We start from the raw sequence: 25,362 nt of genomic DNA, 5'->3' as shown, positions 1-25,362 counted from the left end.
ACATCCTTGGGGAAGTGCTCGCCTCACAAGGTGAGGGCTCATCACATTGTGCAGATGGTGGACAAGTTTCAACGTGCCCAGAGTCTCCTGGCTTTCGAATTCTTAAGGTTGCTCTGCGTCATGGCATCCTGGATTTTTCTGGTGCCAGAGACCAGGCTGAGGATGAGATCCCTGCAATGGGTCCTCAAGGTGCAGTGGTCGCATATATCAGGAAAGATGTTGGAGCCTGGTGAGATTACAATCTCGGTCTCCCAGGATCTTCTATGGTGGGCCGACGAAGGGATCTTGATGAAGGGGGAGCCATTCTGGCAACCATGGCCGGAGGTGACTGTAGTGACGGATGCTTCCCTCACAGGATGGGACGCTACATGTCAAAGATGTGGAATATGTTGGAGGAACATCCAGTCGAAAGAACATTATCAGTTGGTAAGTAACTTGTTCTTTTCTTTTAATAATGAAAACACATTAGGTTCACAGAAATACAAAGGGCCATGTGGGACAGGCCTCTGAATTAATGAGAGAAATATCACCACTTTTAAGTAAATATTTCTAATAAATACAGCTTACCAAGACTAAATCCATGGTTTTCAGGCTTTTAAGAATCAGAATTGTTCACATACCCATCTAGCCTGCCCTCTAACCCCCACCACCATGCCAAGCTACAAATTACACATTACTACACTTTGGGCCTGATTCACAGAATGTTTTCCTATAGGATTGTGCCATTATAAACTGCTTCTGTGAATCAGGCCCTTATTGTCACCTTTGACGTCAGTTAAGGCAATACAGCTGGCCAGATGTCCAGTAATTGAAAATAGACAGTCGGGCCTCTCAGAGCTGTTAGTATGACTCATGCTGAACACATGGTTTCACAATTCTAAGAAAAGAAACTTAAGGCTGGATCTCTGTTTTTAATTATAATATTGTTCTTTGACTAATACAACTCATGTACTGGGAAAGGATTTTTGCTTATAAATTCACAGCCATATCATCTTGAAAAAAGCTGAAAATTGTGTAATGATTATGACGTATTCATCCATAATATGAATCCAAATTCAAATAGCCTACATATTTTAGTATTTTATACAATATTTAATAGCGTTATTACAAAATATGGCACTATATGCTGTATATCCAGATGTCCGTAAAGGCAGCCTGATCCCAAAAATCCATATTTCATCGATGTGGCATGTTGCTACGATGACGTTTGGAATAAAAAATAGTTTTGTATTCAGAAGTGTGAGTGCAAGCAGCATCCACCTTTATTTTCCTTTTTGCGTTTATAGAAATTTTGATCATCCTATGAAGATTGGGGAGTTTATATTTTTTGGGACTGCTTGACTTAAGTAAATGGATGGAAAGATTTGGCCAATGAAAAAGCGAGGACATAGTCCCGGAATAATTCCAATTTATAAAAGTAGAGACACACAAGGGAATGAGATCTCTCTTTCTCTGGAATTAAAAGCTGCATAGAAGGGATAACACCTGTTACAAATTGATGAGTTGAGCCTTGATATTATCTAGCGGGTTGGGCCCTATCCATAAGGAGACTATTACCTGTAACAGCCCTGCTCTCCTCTGGGAGGAGAGGCTGACTGGGAATTAATGAACTTATAAGGGTCTATCCTGACTCGGTGCGTAAATAATTATTTCAAAGCAAGTATAAAAATGTCTTTCAAATTTAATTAGATGGATCCCCCAGAACCATTGCCCTGCTAAGTCCCTGGATTGCTAGGGGATTAGGGAGGTGATTCATTGATATTTCTGTTTGAAATGCAACTGTGCTTTATTTAAAGACAAGTGAGATTTGACTTCTTGTAGAAAACATAGCATTTATTCTGTGCATAGAGCACGGGCAAACACATTATTAACAGAATGAAAATGGAATACAGTGGTTTGCTAGTTAGTTATATCCTGCTTTCACTGTACTAAAGCTGAAGGATGATTACATTTAGATGAGAACAAAAATTATTTTTCTGTACTTTGTAAATCCAGGAACACTTGTCAGCACCAGCAGTGCAACATTTTGACAGCTAAAATAAACAGAATCCTGCGTTTTTCATAGGTATAGCCTAACACTTTGTTCTGTGAATCAGCGGTCAGGCTTCATAGCCTAAATAGAGAATTCCTTTTATAATTTGAAACCTGTGAAAGCCATAGATATTTTAAAAAGTGAATGGGGTAATATGGGGAGTTTACCCATCCCGATTTCATTCTCATGGAAAATGATACTAATGTAAATACATCCTTTCCTCTTTCTTGATATTGCACCTTAGGGCATTGGCTCTGCACCTCTGGGACCCAATTGGCAAACTGACTTGAGAGGTGCTCACCCTTGTATTAGGAAACATACATCTATTTTTTTACATTGGCTGCGTGAATCAATATTTTGCACATTCTAAATTGATGTTTTTCTAACCCAAACCTGCCTAATTAGATTGCATTAAACCTGCATGTACATGCTAGACACCCACAAACCCATGTACACACACAGGGATGGGGGGAGGGATAGAGAATCGGTGTAAATATTTGTACATGAATGTGATTTTTCTATGCAACCTTTCACTACTACCAATATTTGATACTGGAGAAAATTAAAAAGGCTCTAAACTTCTAAATTTGCTGGTTGCTTATAAAGAATCTAATTTCATGTAAATGTTAATAGAAGAGGGTTTGAATATATAGAATGATAAATGGCAAGGGTGTTAAGAGGTGGCATTGTATTGTTTATGATAAAAAATGTTAGAGATATATTTAATTGGTATATGGGTTGACTGCATATGTGTGCCGCCTGTGACGAATCCCAGGGTATCGTCACTGCTTTTATAGGGGCAGCCCTTTCCCATGAGGCCAGGCTGCTACCCAATAGTCTCATGGGTGTGATGCTCAGCGGGTGGATCTCATGGGAGAGGAAACCCCCTGTGGGACCAATGACATCCATTTTGCGTTATACCCGCCAATATCCTGACCCTAGACCACCTTCCTACAACCTTAACAATAATGCATTCCCTAATAGGGTCATGAGTTATTGTCACCTTGCAGTTTCCCTAGAAAGTACTGGGACTATGAAGAGCATAACCGACCCAAGGGCAGATCAAGGGTAGAAATACTGACACAAGGAATAGGGAGGAATTGACAACCACTGAGATGAGGAAGAGGTGCAGAAGCATAGAGAGCACTAGGGTGAAGCAAATTGAACTGTCTAGTGGTTGCCAACTCCCTATTGGCCAAGGGGGAGTAGAAATAGAAGAGGTAAACCATGAATTGTTGTCAAGCCCCCCGTTGTGGAGCCAGGAGCAGGGAAGCTGTGAGCTGCTAAGAAGGGGCTGTGGGCCGATCTGCCCACCAGACAGAATGGAATCCTTTGCCAGCCGGCAAGGGAAGGGGCACTGGTTAAGACTGCCAAATCCTTCATTGGAAGAAGGAACGTCGGATCCTCCCTGTAGGAACCGAGAGCCGGTTGGAGGTTCATCATGGAGAACAGGAAAGGCTGATGGAGCCTCGCCGAAAACGCTCGCTGTGTTCCCCGTTTGTCCAGGTTGGAGAATCGAAGGTCCTGGAGCAACCAGGAGTCAAACCAATTGGTCGGACTGAGAAGCGCAACCCTAAAGGGACCAGACCTCCTCACACTGTGAGGACGTGTGGAGACGACTGGAATGCCTATGGAAGCCCGCTGCAAGAAGAAGTCCTCCGCGAAGCTGCCCGAGCAAGCTGGTAACACCACAAAAGGTACCTGGGTTACCATAGCGGATAGTGGAGATAACGGAGAACGAAGGATATGGTTAGGGAAGGCTGAAGAACCCCATCTCCTTTGTACCAGTACTTGGGGAAATCTAAGAAACAGACATATGAGAAACAGTGCCTGGTAGGTAAGTGAAGTCGGGGAAGCCCCACAAGAGCAGCACATCAGGTTCTGGGACTTGCACAGAGTCAGTGGAGCCCGGCGAGAACAGCACACAGAGTTCAAGGACCCATATCAGTTCGAAGAAGCACAGAAACAAGGGGCTGTGGCCCAGAGCAAGTCTGGGAGGTCCCGAGACAACATAGAGTGGGTTTGGGACCCACACAAAAAAGAGATAAGCTACACAAGAAGTCAGGGAGATCCAGAGATATCCCAGAGGGGTCTGGGACCCACACAAGAGCGAGGTGCAAAAAGTGAAGATAAAGGGTTGAGGACCCATTGCCAAAAGAAGGGACATTTACTGGAACACTAAAAGCTATAGTCAAGTCTGGCAGGATAGGGCACTAGGCTTGATGTTACATTTGTGAACTGGAGAAAGAACAGCGGAAGAGACTGGTTGTTACTATAGGTCCGGTCACCGGCCACAATGATAACTTAAGCAACATTCAAGAACAGATCACTATGCCTTTTGGCACACTTATCCCACCTCCTGCCAAAACAATGAACTCCTGTATCCCCACATAATCCTTCATTATTGTTAATTTTTTATTAACGTCTTATGACAATTTCCGGTCTGACGATTTCTGCTGAGGGTCATTGGACATCCACCCACATGATAACTTTCACTTGTTTGAGCAACCTTATTGTTCATAACAGTTCCGACCAGTCCAGGCAATCACATTGGTGCCGGCGACCTTGATAAGCGTTTCTTCAAAACAGCACTTTTTAGTCCAAAATAGAGTGCATGCAGGATTCATTTATGTGTAGGCTGTTGATTTTTTTTTTTTTTGTATGTGTATAATATAATGTGTTTAAAATGGATTGTATATTTTTACTTTTTGTATTATGTTGTATAAGGTTTCTTGTAAACTAATAATGCAACAATAAAAAAAAAGAGCGCATGCTCAGAAAGGTCCATGGAAAGAACAAGTTGTGGCAGAGCCAACAGAATAAGGGAAATTCTACAGCGTCCTCTAACAGAAAATCTTGGGACGTGGATAAATGTATTCGATTCACAGGTATTTTTCACCTCTAATCTAATTTCCTCTATTTTACTCACATATTTATCATTTTGTTTTGTCCGTCTAAACGCACTCTTCTCTCGCTCTATCTATATCTCTTGCCCTCTATCTCCCTCTCTCTCTCACTGAATTTAATTTGGGAATGAATGAGTTTACCCAAAAATGTATACTAGTTTTACATCAGAAATCTCAGTGCAACTTTGAACAGATAGTGGTTGCACTCATACATACTGCAGAGTGTCGCAGATGGCACAGAAACCACTTCTGAGTCTCGGGGCTAGTTCAAGGCTTTTTATTAATTTATTTGTGGGGTTATGGGGTTTCCCTCTCTCTCATCTTCCCTGGGATTCCTTCCCTTTCTCAGATGCCTGTAACTCCGCCTTGCTGCTATTGAATTGTCTAAGTCCTTGTTCTTTTACTAATAATGGGTTTCCTTAATGCTGGCTCACTAGCTCCCTAGCTTTCCCTACTCTCACCACATGTTACTTTTCTAATGAGAATAGGAGTAGTGCCTACAGTTTCTCTGTCTGAATCTACTATTCCACTCACACCCAATCTCACCTTTCCCTTCTACTCTACCTGCTCCTTCTCCTTAAATTCTCCCCTCAGGTCTACTTTCCCTCGAATGTTTCACTCCTTCTGCCGCCACCCTTGGATGTTAATCCTCCCCTTACTCCTTCTCCTTCCTGCAACCACTACCTCTCCTCCCACACTACTACTTCTCCTCCTTCCACCAGTACTGCTCTCCATCATCCAGTGCTACTTTCCTCCCACCACGACTACTCTCCTCTGTCACAAACTGGACATTTGGAACCAAGAAGTATGCTAAGACTATGTACTCAAAGTTAACCAATTTTATTAGGGATTGTGTACAGGGGAGGGCCAACTGAAAGGTAAACAGGATATTTCCCAGTGAAACAAAAAAAAGACAGTGTCTTCTTCCTTCAGCGTCTCTTACAATGGTTTTCTCAATGTCAGGATGCAAGTTCAAACTGTCAGATCTCAGCTACTGTTTCCAAATGTCTCATGTAAGTTACCTCACCAGTTAAATATGTTGCAAACTTGTCTTCTGCTCCTCTGAACCTAGTTGCAGGCTTTCCAGGGTCCTGTACCCAAAGTCTACACCATTTCTTAATGTTCTATCATATTTTTGGGGATGGTTTAGGGATCTTGTTGAGGTCAGCAAAGAGAGGAGCAAAGGGCTACACTGTACTAACGTTCTTTCTTGCCTTGGCTCTTTCCAACAGCTCTCTGAGCTGTCACTATGCTCCCTGAAACCTGCTGGAACCCCTCCACCCCCATCCCGACCCCCTAGTAAACCTACCTGGGGCCGGGCCTGGCCCTCTGAAACCTCTTACTTCTAAATAGCTAGTCTGTCTCTGACTCCTTCCTTCTCTTTTCAGTATTTCATTATAGTCTTACCTCTTTTTTCTTCTTGGTTTTATTCTTTCTCTCACAAAGCTCATCAACCCCTAAATCATCATCTTCACTCTGATCAACTGAAGTTGTATCACTCTGTTTCCTCACTTTTGCCTGCACCCTCCTCATGCGGATTTCTGTTTGTTTCCTTACTACTAGTTTGGCCTTTTGTCATTGCCTCCCACTCCACTTCGGGTATTACTTTCTCTCGCCAACCTTCTAATATCTTGCCATCCTTCAACTTCACTTTAAGTCTCATTTCCTCCTTTTTGTATTGTTCCCCCCCTCTTCAACTTCACTCTGGGGTTTTCTTCCCCCTTTCTGCCCTCTGTTCGTACTACTGATTTCAAACCCTCTCTTGGGTTTACTTCTTCCCTGTTTAGTTTTGTTACCAATATTAATTTCGAATCCACTCTGGGCTTTCTTTCCACCCTTCTGTCCTCTTTCAAGTACTGGGTTACAAGCCCCTCCTGCCCTTGTTTCCTCTACGTTGTGTACTGACTTAAACGCCCCTCCTGGGTTTGCCTCAGCCCTCTTTTCCTCTACTTCAAATATTAGCTCACAAGCCCCCCCTGGGTTGTCTTCAGGCCTCTTTTCCTCTACTTCAAATTCGCTCGCAAGCCCCATCCTGGGTTTGCCTCCCCTTTATATCTCACCACTTTCTTCTCTTCTGTAAGGATCACCTCTTCCTCTCTCCTGCTGCCCTTTCTGCAGCTACTCTCCCTGGCAGATCTGTCTCCAGTCTTCAAAATCTCTCTGGCACCACTTCTCCGCAGCAATCTCCTTTTTCCAACCTTCTCCAAACAGGAACCGCCTTTTCCTGTCAACTCCCACACTGGACTATAGCAACACTCCCCCCACCTCCCCTGATTAGAATTAGGGCTAATAGCCTGCAGCTGTGAGCTTAAAGGGTGCGAGTGTTGGAATTGGCTGGCCTCTCATTTCCTGGTATTCAGATTGAGTTATGGGCTGACTCTATAAAAACCCTGTTGTCCATGTTGAAATTATGTATACAGGAAGAATCTGAGTAGGCAGCTTGTGTGACAAGCTGTATGCTGGGCTGCTGTTCGGCTGGCAAGTGGGCCAAGGATTCTCGAGCAGTGTTCAAGTTCCCACATGATCTGCTTGGCTCCCAGTGGATGCAAGGATTCAATTTAAAACCCTCTACATTATCCACAAGGCTTTCTGAGGCCTGGGTCCAAAATACATTCAACTATCCCTCTGTAAATACCTCCCCTCTCGAGCTCTTTGCTCCTCTACCTCCCTCAGGGTCAGTTGTTTTTCAAAGAAACAAGCTGGGGGTAGATCGGTCTGTGGCCGGGGCCTCCCTTTGGAACAGCCTCCCTGCCACTCGGAAGCACCTCAAGACCTTCCTCTTTGCTACTGCCTTTGCCCCCCTTATCCCCTGTTGCTCTGTTTTCTCTCTTGGCATTGTTCAGCTGGCCACCCTCTGTCATCCGGGCCCAGGTACCTGCTCACTCTGGCACCCTCCTGCACTGCCTCCGGGCCACCCCTTGCACTGGGGTCTGTATCTCTGTACCCATACAATCCCCAATCAGTTTTTCTTATGCACTTATCTGATATACCCTGTCTCCGAAACCCAGCACTTGCCACTTGTTGGCTGCACTACCATCATTTATCGGCTTTATTTATTATTTGCTTATCTGCTTTCTCCTCTGTTCCGCACTTTTCACTTCTCCTCCCCACCACCCTTCCCTGCACTTTTCCCCTGTTCCCTTTCCCATGCACTTGCGCATTCTCAATGTGACTGGGCCTAGTAAGCTTGTTTTGTTCTCCCCTGATCCCCTCCCTTGCCTTGTCACGCTCTGAAACACTTGTGTATGAGTGTGATATAAATAAAATATCAATATCAATATCAATTGTGGGAGAGGTCTGAGGGTGGTTTGTCTATTTGATTTTGATCTTTGAGCCCGGCTCTCTGGTATTTTGCCTGTCTTCAGTGCGTTTTTTTCCAGGCTTAAAGTCTGTCACCCCAAATTCTGCTTCCTGAATCTTTTTCGGGTTTTGCTTTGGTTTCTCAGGGGCATTGTGGGAATTGTATTTTTTTAATATTGGCTTATCCGAGTGCCCAGTTCCCTGCGTCCCTTGACTTATCGCCACAAGAGGGCGGTCCTGGAAGGTGACTTCATCACATCTCCCACCACTTCTTGCCCAGTACCAATCTTCTCACAGTCACTTCTCGCTACACACCTGTCTCACATTCAAACACACTTACACTGCAGAACCACTATCACTCCTAAACCGGCACCTCACCTTTTCCAACGACCTTTTTCACGTGCCGCTGCTCCTTCCTTCCTTTTGCTGGTCTCTTGGTCATCAACCTCCTGCACTGCTGACCTCACCTGCTACACCCATCACTTCCTGTCTCCTTTCCTGCATTAAAGACTCACTTCTCACAGGTTGGTTCTCTTTCCGTAGTCAATCTGATTTACTTTACTTGCACAGGACATATATGTGCAGAGGCATCTTTAAAAAAAGGCTTCATCCCTGTTGAGCCCAATATAATTGCAACCCGCCTTCCCTCTTGGTAGTGGACTCTGGTGGCTGTTATTGGCATATAACAGCAGGCGTTTGGTGTTTTCACATCTATGGTCTTTACCCCGTAGGGTTACCTGGGGTTCAGGACTTGGCGATGTCTAGGATTCTCTTCTCGGGAGTGAAGGTAATGGGAGTACAAATGGGGACAATCCCGTCCAGACGCCACCTTACCATCCTATCCAAAGAACCAATAGGAAAAACATAGTTTATGGGGAAAGGTCAACAGGCAGAAGAAACCCCATCCAGCAAGAGAGGTAGGTATGCAAGAAGATCATGTCGATTGAAGGATGATCGGATCAGAAGGATTCACTGGTCCAGGCAAGGATGGGAGACAATGAAGCAGGAGGTCTCAGAAGGACATGGGAGGAACACAGGCAATGAGAGGGAACCGGAACAGACTTGCAAGAGGAAGGAAAAGGTGGAAAAACAGGAGCAGGTAGCGTCTTCCTCAGCAACGGCGAGCAGCCGCTGAAGTTTGCGATGCTCAGACTGTAATCCAAAGGCATCTGAAGTAAGCCAATCTGACCATAACGGACTCCATCAAGGAAAAGACTGGACCAGAACCACACAGTTCCTGAAGGACGTGACGGCACCAGTGGAGGAGTCACTGAGCTTCCATCAGTGCCACAGCAACCATCGGGCTGCCTTGGCAGGTGTTGCTGTTGTCCTTCCAAGCTTTGAGCTTGTTGACGTGGTACAACTGAGATAATTTCCTTCTGTCAGCTTGTTGTACCTTATATGTTTGGGGTAGACCTTCTTGGTAACCAAGTAGGGTACATGCCACCAGCTTATTTTGCTTGGGTGGCTAGAGGACTGTTAGTTGGTCGCCCACTTGAAATTGATGTAGTTGGAGCTTCATATTGTAGGCAGCTTTTTGTCTGTTTCGGGCCTCTTTCTTACGTGCCCGTACAATGCATCTGACCATCACCCTGTACTCCCTATTACTTTGGATCAGGGGTTCGTCGCTGGTCTGCTGGCGGTTGGGACCTTCCCATTCTTCCCTCAATGTTAGGCACATCCTTCTTCTGGTTCTTCAGTACATGAGCTCAAAGAATGAACATCCAGTGGAGGATCGTGAGGTCTTCTGGACAGCAAACCATGCTCAGAGTTTTGGTTTGTCCCAGTTCCTTCTGTCCTCTGTGACTAACTTTCTTAGCATCTGCTTCAGAGTTTTATTAAAACTTTCAATGAGTCAGTCTGTCTGTGGGTGGTATACAGGGGTACACACTGTCTGGATCTGCATGAGCGCTTTAATTTGTCCATTAATCAGGGCATGAAACGGATTCCCTGATCTGTCAATATTTCCACCAGGAAGCCCACCTGTCTGAAGAATGTGGCTAGGACCTTCAGAATGGCCTTCGTAGTGTCACTGTGCATAGGGAGGGCCTATGCATATCGGGTTGCATCGTCAATGATAACTAGAAAGTACTTGTTCCCCAATTGTGAGGGTTCAAGTGGTCCGACTCAATCCATGCTGATTCTGTGGACCAGTACTTCAATGATAGGCAGGGGTTGCAGATGGGCCGGTGAAGTATTCTGACAGATGGGGCAGCATGTGCAATTTTTCAACTCTGGATACTGTGAGGGACCTTTGGGCACCCTCACTTCCTCCCCCCCAACATCCTCTGCTCGGGTGGCCAGGGAAAGGCCATCACTTTTGGATCACGACCCTGGTGGTGGATATGCGAGGGAGGATTACCTGGGTGGAGGAGACTTGGAGAGTCGGGAGAGGACGTTGTTGAGTGAGACATGGTATCCCCCATTCCCTTTTCACAATGAACCTTCAATCCCAGCGGCTTTTATAGGTTACTGTCAGCCCTTCCCCTTTCCTTCCTTTGAATAAATTATCCTCTGAAAAATATATTATACTGGGATGAGGAAAAGCTCAACTAGGAGGACACCTCATTTGGGCAGGTTAAGCACACACCAGCTTCCCCTTGTTATTACAGAGAAATATCACATCAATACCAAAACAAGGAAGAAACTGGGAGTTATACCACTCCCATTCATTCACTCGACTTTGATACTGAGACGAGGAAGAGGATTGTGGAGGAGTACCATTGCAATAACCAGTCATGCCCAGCTCATAGTCTTAACTATGGTCAGGCAAGGACTTGCACTTGCAACCACTTAGAGGCCCCAGGTGCATAAAATGAGAGACTGCCTGGGAAACGGGGAAAGAACGAGCCTGGAGAACAGGACACGGCTGGCAGACGTAGAGAAGGCTAGAGAGGAGCCGTCGGGAAAGACACTGTGTGCAGCAGAAGGGTGAAAGGGATGCAGGGGCCTGAGCGGGCCGTGATAGGACCGAGACCCCTGCAATACCGCTTGCCTTGTGTCCACAGTCGGAGCTGTGGGGCACTGAAGTCTCTTCATCGCCGCAGACCAAAGCCAGCTTCCACGAAGGAAGAGCGGGGCTGCGTGCAACAAGCAGCAAGGTTCGAAGTCAGTGTGCGTCGCTTGCAAGGCTCCCGAGAAGCACAAGCAGAGCGAAAGGAAGCCGTAAAGGAGATAGATGCCCGGAGGAGGGGCTGTATAGCGGTGAGTGTAAAGTAGGGAACACTCATACCAGTGCGCTGTGTAAATGCTGAATGAACTGAAAACTATGATAGTTGGTTTTGGAGACCACAATGAGTGTTTTCAAATGCTGAACAAGCTGCAAATTGCTATTGGTACTTTAAGAGTGCAACACATATTATTGAATATCGAACTAAAGGAAAGATATGAGCATATGAAAATACAGAGCAAAGTGAAAAGCAAGTTATGAGCACTTATGAATAATATGAAAGTAAGGTGGTGGAAGAGTTGGGGAGGATACCAGTTATGGCAAAGCCAAAGGACTGCCAATGAGAATATGGTTTATGAGATACAAGTTGGGGCAAAGCCAAAAGATTGCCAGAAGGAATCAGAAATGTGTTGACCAATGACACAGGTTCAGAGAGAGAGAACCTGTGTTGGCAAGAAAGCCTGAAGAATACAGCAGCATAACAAAGTGTCAAGGGTTATCGGTTGCATTACCTGTGATGGGTCGACCGTGTGGTCCCACAATTGTGCATAGACAGAGTGACCCCTACATGGAAAGAGCCAAGGAAAGCAAAGATGAAGATAAGCAGTATTTTAAAACCAGTTGCTAAAGTGAATGAGAAAGATCAATCCGTGTGAACTATTGAAAAGCCTGGATGACTACGAAGTTGAACTGTTTTTGAAAGTCGAGATTTGAACTGATCGTAGGTTTTAAAGCTGAAAGAGCTGATTTTTTTGGGGGGAAGGGAATCCTGAGACTTGGTGAACTATATTGACCTCTTGGGCAAGGGAACCCCAAGCCCTTTTTGGAACTGTTTTGAATTTGGGTAAGGTGAAGCTGGAAAGCAAGCCAGGAGCTGCAAGAAGCTCGGAACTTTATTTGGAACACTTTTTCTTTTGTTGCTGACATACACATTGTATAGCTTTAGTTGTGAGGGCAAGCATAGGTTTTGGACACAGACTATTGAGTTGAACTTAATGACACAGACTATCCTTAGTTTCTTTAGGTAGGGAAATCCCACCTTCGCATAGGGCAAGTAGGGGCTTACTCCTTCCTGAAATTGAAGAAAAAGAAACCATTTTGTTTAGAAAATTGAATCTGTTGTCTGTGTCTTACTTCATGATGCCTTTACAATACACCCATATCCAGTAGAACTGTCAGTAAGGTCTTCAGGAACAAGCGTCCAGCGATCAGGTTGGAGTGTACTAGTCCCATCACAGCCTTCCTGAATTGGGCAGGCACTTGACTGCCCCTCGAAGTCTCGGACCTCACTCCTGCCCCTATCTCCGGGGAATGCTTCTGGGCCAATCCGGATGTCGGAGTTACCCCACCATAGGTTCCCTTCGGTAAGTCCAGTTTCAGGCCGGTTCAACCATTGGGTTGGGGGCTGTGGCGGGCTTGTCTGTTAATCGGCATACAAGTCACATCCAGCGTCTTCTGAGGTGAAACAGGCAGGCAAACAGGCTGTTCTAAAACATGGAATGGGTTGACTGTGTCAAAAGCAGACGAAAGATTGAGGAGGATCAGGAAAGAGGGAGTATTATAATCCAGGTTAGAGAGTAGGTCTTCACGAGTGTTTAGGAGAACAGTTACTGTGCCTCTAGCTGTCCTGAAACCAGACTGGTGGTCATGGTGGCAGCAGGCCATTTCAGTATGGAGGGTCAGTTTGGGGATGACCAGCTTCTCCATGAGTTTGCCCAAAAAAGGGGTGATGGAGAAAGGGCTAGCTGGGCAAGAAGGGTCAGCAGATGGCTCTTTTCCGAGAGTGTGTACAAGAGAGTGCTTAAGGGGTTAAGGGAAGGAGCCGGTGTCAATTGAGTGGTTGCAGATGTCAGCCAAGGCTGGAGCGAGAGAGGTGATGCTGTCCTTGATGGTTCTGGAGGAGCAGAGGAGCACTTGTTAGAGGAGACTCTCATAGAGCAGACCACTCTAGAGATCTCATCAGTTGCAATGGGAGAGAAGCAGGAGAGTATTTGAGGAGGGCAATGGGAGGCAAGAGAAGGTGGGGGTTGTGGAAGCGCAGAAGACAGAGAGGACAGGATAGGATGTCCAGAGTTGTGGAGGAAAAGTGGGCGGCCAGTGAGGAGCAGAGGGTCTGGGAGGGAAGAGGAGAGGAGAGGAGGATACTCTGGTAGGATTGGCAAGCTCCTTGCAGATTTTAGAGTTCAGAAGTGTTATTTGTGGCTCTAGAGGTGGGGGCTTGGTCATGAGCCCTCTTTTTGGAGCAGATGGAGCGATGGTATTGCCTTTGGAGTAGGCAGCAGGCCAGTTTGTCAGAGGATGAGCTGGATGGCTGCCACTTCCTCTCTGCAGCTTTGCACTTGTGTTTCAAAGCGGCCAAGTCGAAGTCATACCAAGAATTGCATTTGGAGGCCGGCTTTGTGCGGATCCTCATGACTGGGGCAACGATGTGCAGGGTGTTGGAGATGGAGGGGTGGAGGTTAGCTAGAACAGAGACAGGAGAGTCTAATGAAGGAGGCGGAGGAGGAATGATAGAAGAGGCAAATACAGCGACTGACACCCGCTTCATCAGTCGAATGACGGAGAAGGAGACTTGCAGTGCAGGAGAAGGAGTCTGTGGAGGTCAAGGTGGGAAGAGAGGAGAGAGTGGTCGGACCAGGAGAAGAGGGGGTAGTGAGAGGGTGTCATGATTCCTGCCCCTCATGTCCCCAGCCCTCCAAGATGTCAGGCTGGAGCCAGGCCACGATCACCTACATGGCCCTCAAAGGCTTCTCCATCCCCCCAAAGACCCACTTGGAGTCAGACTTGGCGCTTGTGGCACCAGACTCGCTCACTCCCATGGGATAACATTGGGGATTGGACTTGTAGTGCATTGATGGGGACAAGATGGATCCCCCCACATATTTCGGTTCCCAGAACTGCATGTGCAGTCTACTCTTTTGGGTTTGGTTCAGCCCAGAGACACCTGGGATACCCAGAGACTATTTAAGCCACGCCCAGGCTGAGAAATATGCTTTGCGTTTTCTGCACCTGCAGCGTGACACTCACTGTGTTCGGATCGGTCTCCAGTAGGCCTGCATCTTTCTTCTGTGCTCACCTCCTGCAAGAACAAGAACACCGTTAGGAACAGCCTTACTTTGCGGCGCTTCTGCCCATCATTCATCGCTCCTTCTGTTCTGCGGGCATCTTCGGCGGTGTGATTCCCATCCCGGCACGCCGCTTCCTAAGGAAAAGGGAAAAGAACAGAAAAAAGGCATTAGTAAGCATTCAGAAAATATTTGCTTATTTTTAAAGACTGTACAAGCTTCAAAACGCTTACCTGAATCCCAGCCGCTCTGGGGGAACTCTATCACCGGAACTTCTCATCCATCTGCAAGAGGGAAAAGGCACTTCAGGGTAGCGTGGAAACATCTAGAGGCACCGCATACCGCGCTTACTCACCGCATTTCTTCTTCATAACCGCCATCCACGCTGGAAACTTCACGGCACCTAAAAGACACCGAAAAATAACTCAGTTCAATACAAATACAAAAGGGTTGCATCACGCTCTCACTCACCTTCAGCGCCACTTATCTCAGCAGCACGTCGCCATCCCTGGACGCTGGCCATCATCTAAGGAAGGAAAGGAACAAAGTTAGAGAACTGTTCAAAAGACTCATTATATTTACCTGTCGGACTCTTGCCAGTGAAGTAACTAGGCAGCAACAAGCCTGCATCAATCAACGCGCCCCTGCGCTGAAAGCAGGACAGAGAGCACACTTTCCAAGAAAACAAGGTGAGCTGTGGATCAAAGGGAAGGGTTGGACCCCGGGGAAGAAGGGGTTCAAGCACACAGAGACAATAGGGAGTTAAACTCTACCAAGCCTGTGTTTCAGGCCCAGTCTCCCGTCGAGTAGACTCCAGGGAAGGGTTTGAGGTTGTAAGAGGCCAGAACAGGCTGAGTGACATCCCCGTGGATACCAGGTGAGCGTTACAGAGGGTTGGAGAGAGGGATGTCTGTTGAGATGAGAGCATCCCTGGTGTGTACAGCAGAGTGGGCTGGGCCTGAGGGGAGGCTAGTGAGGGAAAGAGTGCCGCAGAAGTTGCGTGTAAGAACGGTGGCTACATCTGGAGAGTCTACATGCATATTGAAGTTCCCAAGGAAGATAAGTTTGGGGGAGGAGGCAAAAAGAGGACAGGTCAGCCAATTCTGAGAGGAAGAGGGAGGACGGTCCTGGGTTCTGTAGATGGTAGCGAGGGTAAGAGACAAAGTAGGCGGGACAGCCAGCCTGCAGACTAGGCTTTCAAAGGATGAGTAGGTTTGAGTAGGTTTAAGAGGGAATGATGGTGTTAGGATCACACTCGGGGAAGATCAGAGCCACTCCACCACCAGACCGAGAGGGCCTTGGATTGGACAGGATCTTGTAGCCCTCAGGAAGAAGAGTGTCAAAAGCAGTGACCGAGTTGGCCTTGAACCACGTCTCAGTGAGAGCAAGGACGTCAAAGCCTTCAAGGAGGTGACGGATATGAGAGGAGTGTTTGATAGCAGAGCGAGAATTGAGGGTAGCTAAGTGAAGCTGGTTTCCCTCTTTACAAAGATTTGCGAGGGGGTACAGGGGTGCGGTGCTCCCACCGTGGGAGGTGGGAAGAGGGAAGGAGGGGTGGAGGGAAAGGGGGGGAAGTTGAAGAGAGAAGGAAGACGCCTGTCACAGAGTAGGTAGGTCTGAGAATCCTAGGCCATGATGATGCCATTATGATGGACATTAATGGTGCATTTGGAACATGCGAGGGGAGCCAAGAGCACTTACCATCTGGTACCACCAGTAATGGGTGAGAAGGAGAAAGAGGAGAGGGCAGAGACCAAACAGGGTATCCATAGGTTAGAAGAAGGAACAGCAAAGATAATGTCAGTGATGAGCATTGATGTAGGTGTCTGAGATGGGCAGACCAGGGTTGGAACTCATAGTTCCTTCCAGACTTTGTGAGACAGGGAGAATAGGAGATGGATAATCAGTTAGAGAGGATAGGAGAGACAGAGGGAACCATGGGGGCAGAGAAAAGAGGGTTGGGGGGGTCAGAGGCTCGTAGGGGAGAGGGCAGAAACACCATGCAATAATATAATCACAGAATGCGGCCAAGCAGACAGAAATCAGTGAGCACCCTGGAAGTGCCCAGGTTTTCAGATCATTAACAAATTGGTAAGCACGTAGCCCGAAAGCACTCAAAAGCAGTACAAAATATGGATCCACATTTGGAAGCACACCAGAGAGTAAAAGAGTTATACATTATTTGTTTTCTTTTTCCTTATGAAGCAGAGCATTTTAGAGTCAAATAGAGGAGGAGTCAATATGAGGCACATCACGATGCATAGGACTGTTGGTGCAGAGATCAGAGGTTACAGATTAGGCAGGTAGGAAGGGAGTAGGCAGCAACTTGAGCAGTTAGTGTCCAAGGAAGGTGGGTAGCCCGATGCGATCCATAATTGCTTACCAGGGTAATTGAAGTCAGGATTTTGATTCATGGTCAAAGCATGCAGGGGGGCAAGTTTGCGTAAAATCCTTTGGGATGGGTGATGAGTGGCTGCAGGGAGAGTTGCTCCCTCTGGCTACAGTGGCCTTAGATGTGGGCTTTGGGTCGGTGGGCCGACTCGCTGGCCTGCCGGCTCACCGATTGGCCTTAGGAAGAAGCAATAAACCAACTGCAGCAGCGGCAGCCAAAGAGGGTGGAAGGAGCACTCAGGTGCCTGGAGGGGCTGCAGCGCCGGCAGCAATGTTGAAAGAGAAAGGCCAAAATAACAATATAGTTTGTTCAAAGGGTCACTTGCTTCCCCAAGCCCATTCGTGTCTGCCTAGATTGTATGTATCTATTTCCATTATATTGTAAAATACACTTCCAACATTTTTATCAAAAATATCAATATATCTCTTAACACAATACAAGAAAATATATCACATTTCTCATATCCATTAGTTCAACAAAATTCTTAAAACACTTTATAATTTCTCCAACGTCATGCAGCACATTAAAAGAATTTGTCTGGCACTTCAATTAATTGGCTAATATTTAGTACATATAATAAGTTTTTGTTTAAGATCTATTGTGTAACTCAATCTATAATCATGATATCTTACACAAGTCCCTACACCTTCTCACACTTCGTGCATCCGTCACTCATTCGCTCCTCTCATTCAACATTCGCAATACACCCAATATGTTTCTTTCCTTATATTTTTACACAGTTAAATAGGAAATTCGTCAGGGGTGAGTACCACACCAATTTGTAATGTGCACACTATTCTTGTCTTTACAACTTCGTTGGGGGGTGGTCAATTGTTCCAAACCCTTTCTTCGTTCATCTAGGTACAAACACCGAGTAGGTATCTGTGGGAAGCAAGTATTAGAGAAGAAGGTTTTATTATTCAACCACTCTCTGTTGTAATCTTATTACTAAAACATGCTATGTATCATATCACAGCAGAAGGGAACCATTGACTTGACAACTACTTCCTGCTAAAATATCTAAGACTCATTTCTCTTGGGAAGAACACTGTGAGTATAGCTTAGACAACATATTAAGCAAATATCACTTGGGGCTAGCCACAATATTGGAGCTACTATGCATAACTAAGCATTAACCTCTCGTTGTCGTCCCGCTACTTCTAGGGAAAGGGAAAACATATAACCTATTGTAAGGAGGTACATATATTCTTGGAATACCTTGATCTAAACGTACAAGCTCTTTAGTCGTTCAGAAGTATTTATTTTCTTGTGTCTGTATGTCAGTCCACCGGGTTTACATAGCGATGTCCCTTCATCTATTCATTGTAACGCTCACCTGATTCCCGTAGAGGCGCCGGTCTTGACTGGGCGTATACCGTATCTTCAAAGGTGATGTGTAACACACGGCTGGCTCTTTGGGCTGGACCTCTGTGCACTGTATGTCTGACTCGAAGGGTAAGATGTCTGCAGATAGAAAGTATGGGATTAAGGAACTGGGTTATTGAATGTCTCTCTTCTTCCCTTTCTCTTCTCCTGTAGAACCCCAAAGGTTAACGCTCTCACCTTAGGTAAGTGAACGCCGTGCTCTCCATCTGCCTCGGGGCAGGGTGCTGTAACCAGTTTCTTCACTGGATAAGGGGAGCAGGCCTCTTGACTTCAGAGGACTGCTGTCCGTCGTTTACTGCACGAACGGTAAGTTTCGAGTAATTCTAATGTCTTTAAAGTCTTTAGTAATGATGTTTCTTGTTTTGCAGGGTTCCGGCAATGGCGGATGACGGGCTGAAGTGAGTTGAAGATGGAGCCCGTGTGATGAATAGAAGCGCCTGGAAGCACGTAAGTAAGCGCTTGTTGCCTGCTTCACGATGCGCTCTAACTGTCTTTATATTTTGCAGGTACAAGTTCGGAGCGGCTGCAGGGTGCCGGAATACCCACTGGGTTAGATGTGGAAAGGAGTAATGGCAAGTGAGTATTAAAGTTCCCCAATGTCTTTAAACGCACCTTGTTTTGCCTTTCAGATGCGGGATGCAGCGCCGAAGGCCTCCGGAGCGTGCAAAGAGTTGGTAAGCTTTTGTCTTTCAGATGCCGGAATGCAGTGTGAAGACCTCCGGAGCGCACGAAGAGTAGGTAAGCCTTTGTCTTTCAGATGCCGGAATGCAGCGCGAGGCGTTGGTGACAGCCGATGGACCAGGTAAGTGAAGAGCTGTCACTGAAGACCGTAATGCTAACCTGTTCTTTCTTGTCTTTATAGGTGTTGCTGAAGACTGGATTCAGGATGGTAAGCCTTTTTCCTTAGGCCCAGGATCAGATGCAGAAGACACGATGAGCGTTCTGCTGCAGAGGATGCAGAATAACGCAAGATTCATCCATCGGGTGTGGTTTAAATAGCCTCCTGTAGTGCTTAGGTGTCTCCTTCCACAGCCACGCCTAGGTAAGAAAAGAGTTCCTGCTTTCCAGAAGAGTTCCAGTGTTCTGAATCTAGGGAGTGGCTCCTGCCCCACCCAACAGGAAAAGTAGTTCCAAACAGAAGAGGATCAGAGGCTCAACTGGCAGGCAAGTAAGCAGCATGGTCTGCTGCAGGTAAGTCCACCCAAGCATTATGAGCCCGGGGCTTCCAGCGCTGGGACTGGGCATATTTATGAGCCTGGTGCCACTGGCGCCAGGACTGGGTCCAAAAGGTCCCAATTGGGACTGGTTGGCACTCGGAACCTGGGTTATGGATCTGCTTCCAAGGGAGTTGGGAAAACCCTGACCTTTTGGAAGCAGAGATCATGACAGTACCCCCCCCCCCCAAGGCCCCTCCCAAACCGGGCTTCTCCGGGGGTTTTGGCTTGTCAGGAAATGTTCGGTGAAATCTTTTGATTAGGCGAGGAGCGTGGACATATTCAGCAGGTTCCCAGGATCTCTCTTGGGGGCCGTAGCCTTTCCAGTCAATTAGGTAAAATAGTTTAGATTTGGAGATCTTGGAGTCCAGAATGCTTTTGACTTCAAACTCGAGTTCTCCATCAACTAGGATAGGTTTTGGAGATTTAGTTAGTCGGGTTTGAGGTTGCACGGGTTTTAATAGAGAGACGTGGAAGACCGGATGTATCTTCATGTGCGGGGGCAAGTCCAACTTGACCGCTACTGGGTTTACTATGGTAGTGATGGAATAGGGGCCAAGGTATCTTGGGTTGAATGTGCATGGCCCTTTTAGAGGTAGATATTTGGTGGATAACCAGACTTGATCCCCTACTTGATATTGAGGGGCTTCCTTCCGATGTTGATCTGCTCCTTTCTTGTATTGTTCTTTAGCCCTTTGAAGGTGAGAAACAGCTTCCTTAAAGGCTTGGGTGATTGTAGAATGCAGGTAGTCTACTGCTGGTGTTTCAAGATCTTGGAGGGGATCCAACTCCGAGGGTGACTGCCGTACAAAAGAAAAAAAGGGGTTTTCCCAGTTCCCGAATGGACAAAGTTATTGTAGGCATATTCGGCTATCCAAAGGATGTCTTTCCAAGTTTTTTCAGTTTGTTGCAGCATGCAGCGTAAATACTGTTCCAGAGTTTGATTGGTCCTCTCGGTTTGTCCGTCGGTCTGAGGGTGGTGACTGGTCGATAGTCTCACATCAATTTGAGCCGACCGACAGCAACTTCGCCAAAAATGAGAAATAAATTGACTACCTCGATCCGAAATTAGAACCGAAGGAAAACCGTGCAGTCGGACGATGTTTTCGAGAAATTCTCGGGCCAGAGTTGCTGCTGTTGGCAAGCCTTTGAGCGGAATGAAATGCGCCATCTTGGAGAATAAGTCCACGATTACTAGAATCGTATTGTATCCGGAGCATGGAGGTAGATCGGTGATGAAGTCCATAGAAAGCGTATGCCCAGGGCGAGGTGGGATGTCAATAGGGCGTAAGAGGCCTGCTGGTCTTTCCTTTTGACTCTTGTTTTGGGCGCATACTCCACAGGACATTATAAAGTCTCTGATATCTTTTTTCCAAGACGGCCACCAGAAGTAGCGCTTGATCTTTTCTGAGGTCTTGGCCATACCGGGATGTCCTTCCATTAAAGAATCGTGATAACAAGAGATTACTTTTTTCTGTAAATCTGTGCTGGGTAGGTATAATCGTTCTTGGAAATACAATAAGTTGTCCTTTACTGCAAAGTCCTTTCCCTGCAGATGCCAATTCTGTATGTCTGCTGGAGTTACAAGTTGCCTGGCTTTATCCTTAACTTCCTCTATGGATTCTGTGCCGATTACACCCAGAATTCTTTGTTCGGGAATGATTGGTACAGGTTTAGGGTTGATCAAGTGTTCTTCCACTCCCATCCGAGAAAGGGCATCAGCTTTACCCTTCTTTGTACCAGGTCGATAGGTAATTAGGAAGTCAAACTCGGCAAAGAATAATGCCCAACGGAGTTGTCTAGAGGATTGGGCTTTTGCGGTTTTCAAATATTGCAGGTTTCGGTGATCCGTAATCACAGTAACGGTGTGTCGGGCCCCCAGCAGATAATGCCGCCAAGCCTTAAAGGCAGACTTGATAGCCAGAGGTTCCTTGTCAGTAATCGTGTAATTGATTTCAGGAGGCGAGAATTTGCGGGACCAAAATGCCACGGGATGCAACTGATTGGTTACCGGGTCCTTTTGTGATAGAACTGCCCCCATGGCAAGGCTTGAAGCATCAGTTTCCACGATGTAGGGGAGTTCGGGGCGAGGGTGTTTTAAGATTGGTGCAGAGATAAATTTAGTCTTCAAATCCTGGAAAGCTTGTTCCGCCTCGGTAGACCATTCAAAACGTTTGTTTTTCTTTAACAAGGCAGTGATGGGCTGGACTATTCGAGAGAATTCGGGGATAAACCTGCGGTAAAAGTTAGCGAAGCCTAACATGCTTTGCACACCTTTTACGGAGGATGGTGATGGCCATTTGAGAACTGCATCGACCTTCTTTGAATCCATACGCACTCCGCCAGGTGATAATATGAATCCCAAGAATTCAACTTCAGTCACGTTGAAAACACAATTTTCCAACTTAGCGAAAAGTTTGTGTTGACGCAATCTTTCGAGGATCATTTTCACGTGTTTCCGATGTTCAGATTCCGATGAAGAATAAACGAGGATGTCGTCAATGTAAACAACAACACACACATCTATGAGCTCTCTGAGGACATCGTTCATAAAATATTGAAAGGCGGCCGGGGCATTGCAAAGTCCGAAGGGCATGACCTGATATTCAAATAGCCCATACTTGGTGCGGAAGGCCGTCTTCCATTCATCGCCCTCTTTTACTCGTACCAAGTGGTAAGCTCCTCTAAGATCCAGCTTTGTATATATGCATGCTTTTCTGACTTGGTCCAGGAGTTCAGGGATCAAAGGTAACGGATATCTATTCTTAACGGTGATCTGGTTCAGGGAGCGATAATCTATACAAGTTCTAAGGTCTCCTTCCTTTTTTGGAACGAAGAACAAAGCTGAAGAAGCAGGGGACTTGGAAGGACGAATAAACCCATTTGCCAGGTATTGATCCAGGTATTGTCGAAGGTGAAGGTTCTCGGGCTCGGTGAGGGCATAAATTCTACTACAAGGAGGAGTAGATCCAGGTATCAGGTCTATCTGGCAGTCATAAGACCTATGAGGAGGTAGAGAGTTAGCCTGATCCTTCCGGAAAACATCTTGGTATTCTAGGTATTCGGGAGGTAACTGGTGAGTCTCTGAAGAAATTGCTGCCAGTGCAACACCAGGTGGAGGGTGACAAGTAGAGACACATTCTGGAAACTGGACCGTTCTTGCTCGCCAATCGATCAGAGGATTGTGTTTCTCTAACCAAGGTATTCCTAGAATAATCTGAAACTGAGGGGCCTTGATCACATCGAACACGATCTTCTCATGGTGTCCATCTTGACTTACTAGCGTCACCTCTTGAGTGGTATGCGTTACTGGCCCGGAGGCTATCTCCGTACCATCCACCGTAGTAATGACGTCCTTTACAGCCTTGGGACAAAGAGTTAGATTCATCCTCAAAACCATTTCATGATCCAGATAATTGCCGATGGCACCGCTGTCGACGTAAGCTTCAATTGCATGTAATCGATCCGGATTATCAGGGCTAATGAGGACCATAGGTATCACGAAATGCGAGGTCACGGAACTGGTTTTCACGCTCGGCAAGAGGACCTCTATTCTTGTCGGGCGAGGTCGTTTCCCTGCTCAGAGTTTGTAACTTTGGTAACTGCAGCTCCTACTGCCTTCTTGGCAGGTTTCACCGGACAGTCTCGAAGAAAGTGCCCTGAGTTTCCGCAATAGAGGCATAATTGCAACTGTTTTCTCCTTTCCCGCTCCTTTTGTGTTAGAGGACCTTTCAGTCCCCCTATTTTTATGGGTTCCCCGGAGTCTACTCCTTTGGAAGGAGTTGGCGGTTTGGAAAATACTCGAGCATCAAACTTGGAACGATCGGCCTTCCTGTTCTGCAGTCTGTGATCTATTTGAACGACTAAGTCTATATAGTCCGAACAATCTTGTGGGGGATTCACTACTTGGGCTAACACATCTTTGAGCTCTCCACGTAGACCTCTATAAAACAGCGTAATCCTTTTGTCCTCAGGCCATTGAGTTTCCACTATCAGTCTGTTGAAAGACGCAATATAAGCCAAAAGGTCTTGATTACCTTGTCGCAACGAAAGAAGCTCATTGTCCAAGGCCTGCCCCTGTGAATGTCTTGCGAACAGTTTTTCCATACTGAGCTGAAAAGCTTGAAAATCATGGAGGACCGGATCATCTTGATATACTAGAGGGATCGACCAGTCTGCCGCATTGCCACTAAGGTACGAAAGCACGAAAGCTACTTTAGCTTGATCAGTTGGAAAGGCTGCTGGCCGGCATAAGAAATGCAACCGGCACCGATTGATAAATACTGCAAACCTCTTTGGGTCACCAGAAAATCGTTCGGGCGGAGCCAGAGGTACATTCCCAGGTAGGTTGATCTGCACTGGATTCATAGAGGATGTAGAAGGAAGATTTCCCCCAGATGCGGGTAACGGGGTCTGTCCGGCTTGTGACTGTAGCAATTGTCTAGCGAGATCATCTGTTCGCTCCTTGGAAATAATCAGTTCCCTTCTTAGAGCGTTCGTTTCCTGACGGGCTGCATGCACTTCTGCCCTTAGTTCCCCAAGTAACTGGGCTAGCTGGTCGGTATCCGAGGTTTCCATAGCGCCTGGACGGGAGTTTTGTGGTAGGCTTTGCGTTCTGTAACGCTCACCTGATTCCCGTAGAGGCGCCGGTCTTGACTGGGCGTATACCGTATCTTCAAAGGTGATGTGTAACACACGGCTGGCTCTTTGGGCTGGACCTCTGTGCACTGTATGTCTGACTCGAAGGGTAAGATGTCTGCAGATAGAAAATATGGGATTAAGGAACTGGGTTATTGAATGTCTCTCTCTTCTTAACTTTCTCTTCTCCTGTAGAACCCCAAAGGTTAACGCTCTCACCTTAGGTAAGTGAACGCCGTGCTCTCCATCTGCCTCGGGGCAGGGTGCTGTAACCAGTTTCTTCACTGCATAAGTGGAGCATGCATCTTCACTTCAGACGACTGCTGTCCGTCGTTTACTGCACGAACGGTAAGTTTCGAGTAATTCTAATGTCTTTAAAGTCTTTAGTAATGATGTTTCTTGTTTTGCAGGGTTCCGGCAATGGCGGATGACGGGCTGAAGTGAGTTGAAGATGGAGCCCGTGTGATGAATAGAAGCGCCTGGAAGCACGTAAGTAAGCGCTTGTTGCCTGCTTCACGATGCGCTCTAACTGTCTTTTTATTTTGCAGGTACAAGTTCGGAGCGGCTGCAGGGTGCCGGAATACCCACTGGGTTAGATGTGGAAAGGAGTAATGGCACGTGAGTATTAAAGTTCCCCAATGTCTTTAAACGCACCTTGTTTTGTCTTTCAGATGCGGGATGCAGCGCCGAAGGCCTCCGGATCGTGCGAAGAGTTGGTAAGCTTTTGTCTTTCAGATGCCGGAATGCAGTGTGAAGACCTCCGGAGCGCACGAAGAGTAGGTAAGCCTTTCTCTTTCAGATGCCGGAATGCAGCGCGAGGCGTTGGTGACAGCCGATGGACCAGGTAAGTGAAGAGCTGTCACTGAAGACCGTAATGCTAACCTGTTCTTTCTTGTCTTTATAGGTGTTGCTGAAGACTGGATTCAGGATGGTAAGCCTTTTTCCTTAGGCCCAGGATCAGATGCAGAAGACACGATGAGCGTTCTGCTGCAGAGGATGCAGAATAACGCAAGATTCATCCATCGGGTGTGGTTTAAATAGCCTCCTGTAGTGCTTAGGTGTCTCCTTCCACAGCCACGCCTAGGTAAGAAAAGAGTTCCTGCTTTCCAGAAGAGTTCCAGTGTTCTGAATCTAGGGAGTGGCTCCTGCCCCACCCAACAGGAAAAGTAGTTCCAAACAGAAGAGGATCAGAGGCTCAACTGGCAGGCAAGTAAGCAGCATGGTCTGCTGCAGGTAAGTCCACCCAAGCATTATGAGCCC

The 25,362-nt window shown here is 46.6% G+C and overlaps 1 protein-coding gene across 1 annotated transcript in view; it reads left to right on the top strand.

The window, feature by feature from the left end:
* TTPA (alpha tocopherol transfer protein) overlaps nucleotides 1–25,362 on the top strand; it is a 564,225-nt gene that overhangs the window by 374,966 nt on the left and 163,897 nt on the right. The window lies entirely within an intron of this gene.

Source organism: Ambystoma mexicanum, chromosome 5q, assembly GCF_040938575.1.
Source record: "Ambystoma mexicanum isolate Mex_15411 chromosome 5q, UKY_AmexF1_1, whole genome shotgun sequence".
Classification (NCBI taxonomy): domain Eukaryota; kingdom Metazoa; phylum Chordata; class Amphibia; order Caudata; family Ambystomatidae; genus Ambystoma; species Ambystoma mexicanum.
The sequence above is the reverse complement of the archived record's forward strand: the minus strand, read 5'-3'. Positions and strand labels throughout refer to the sequence as shown.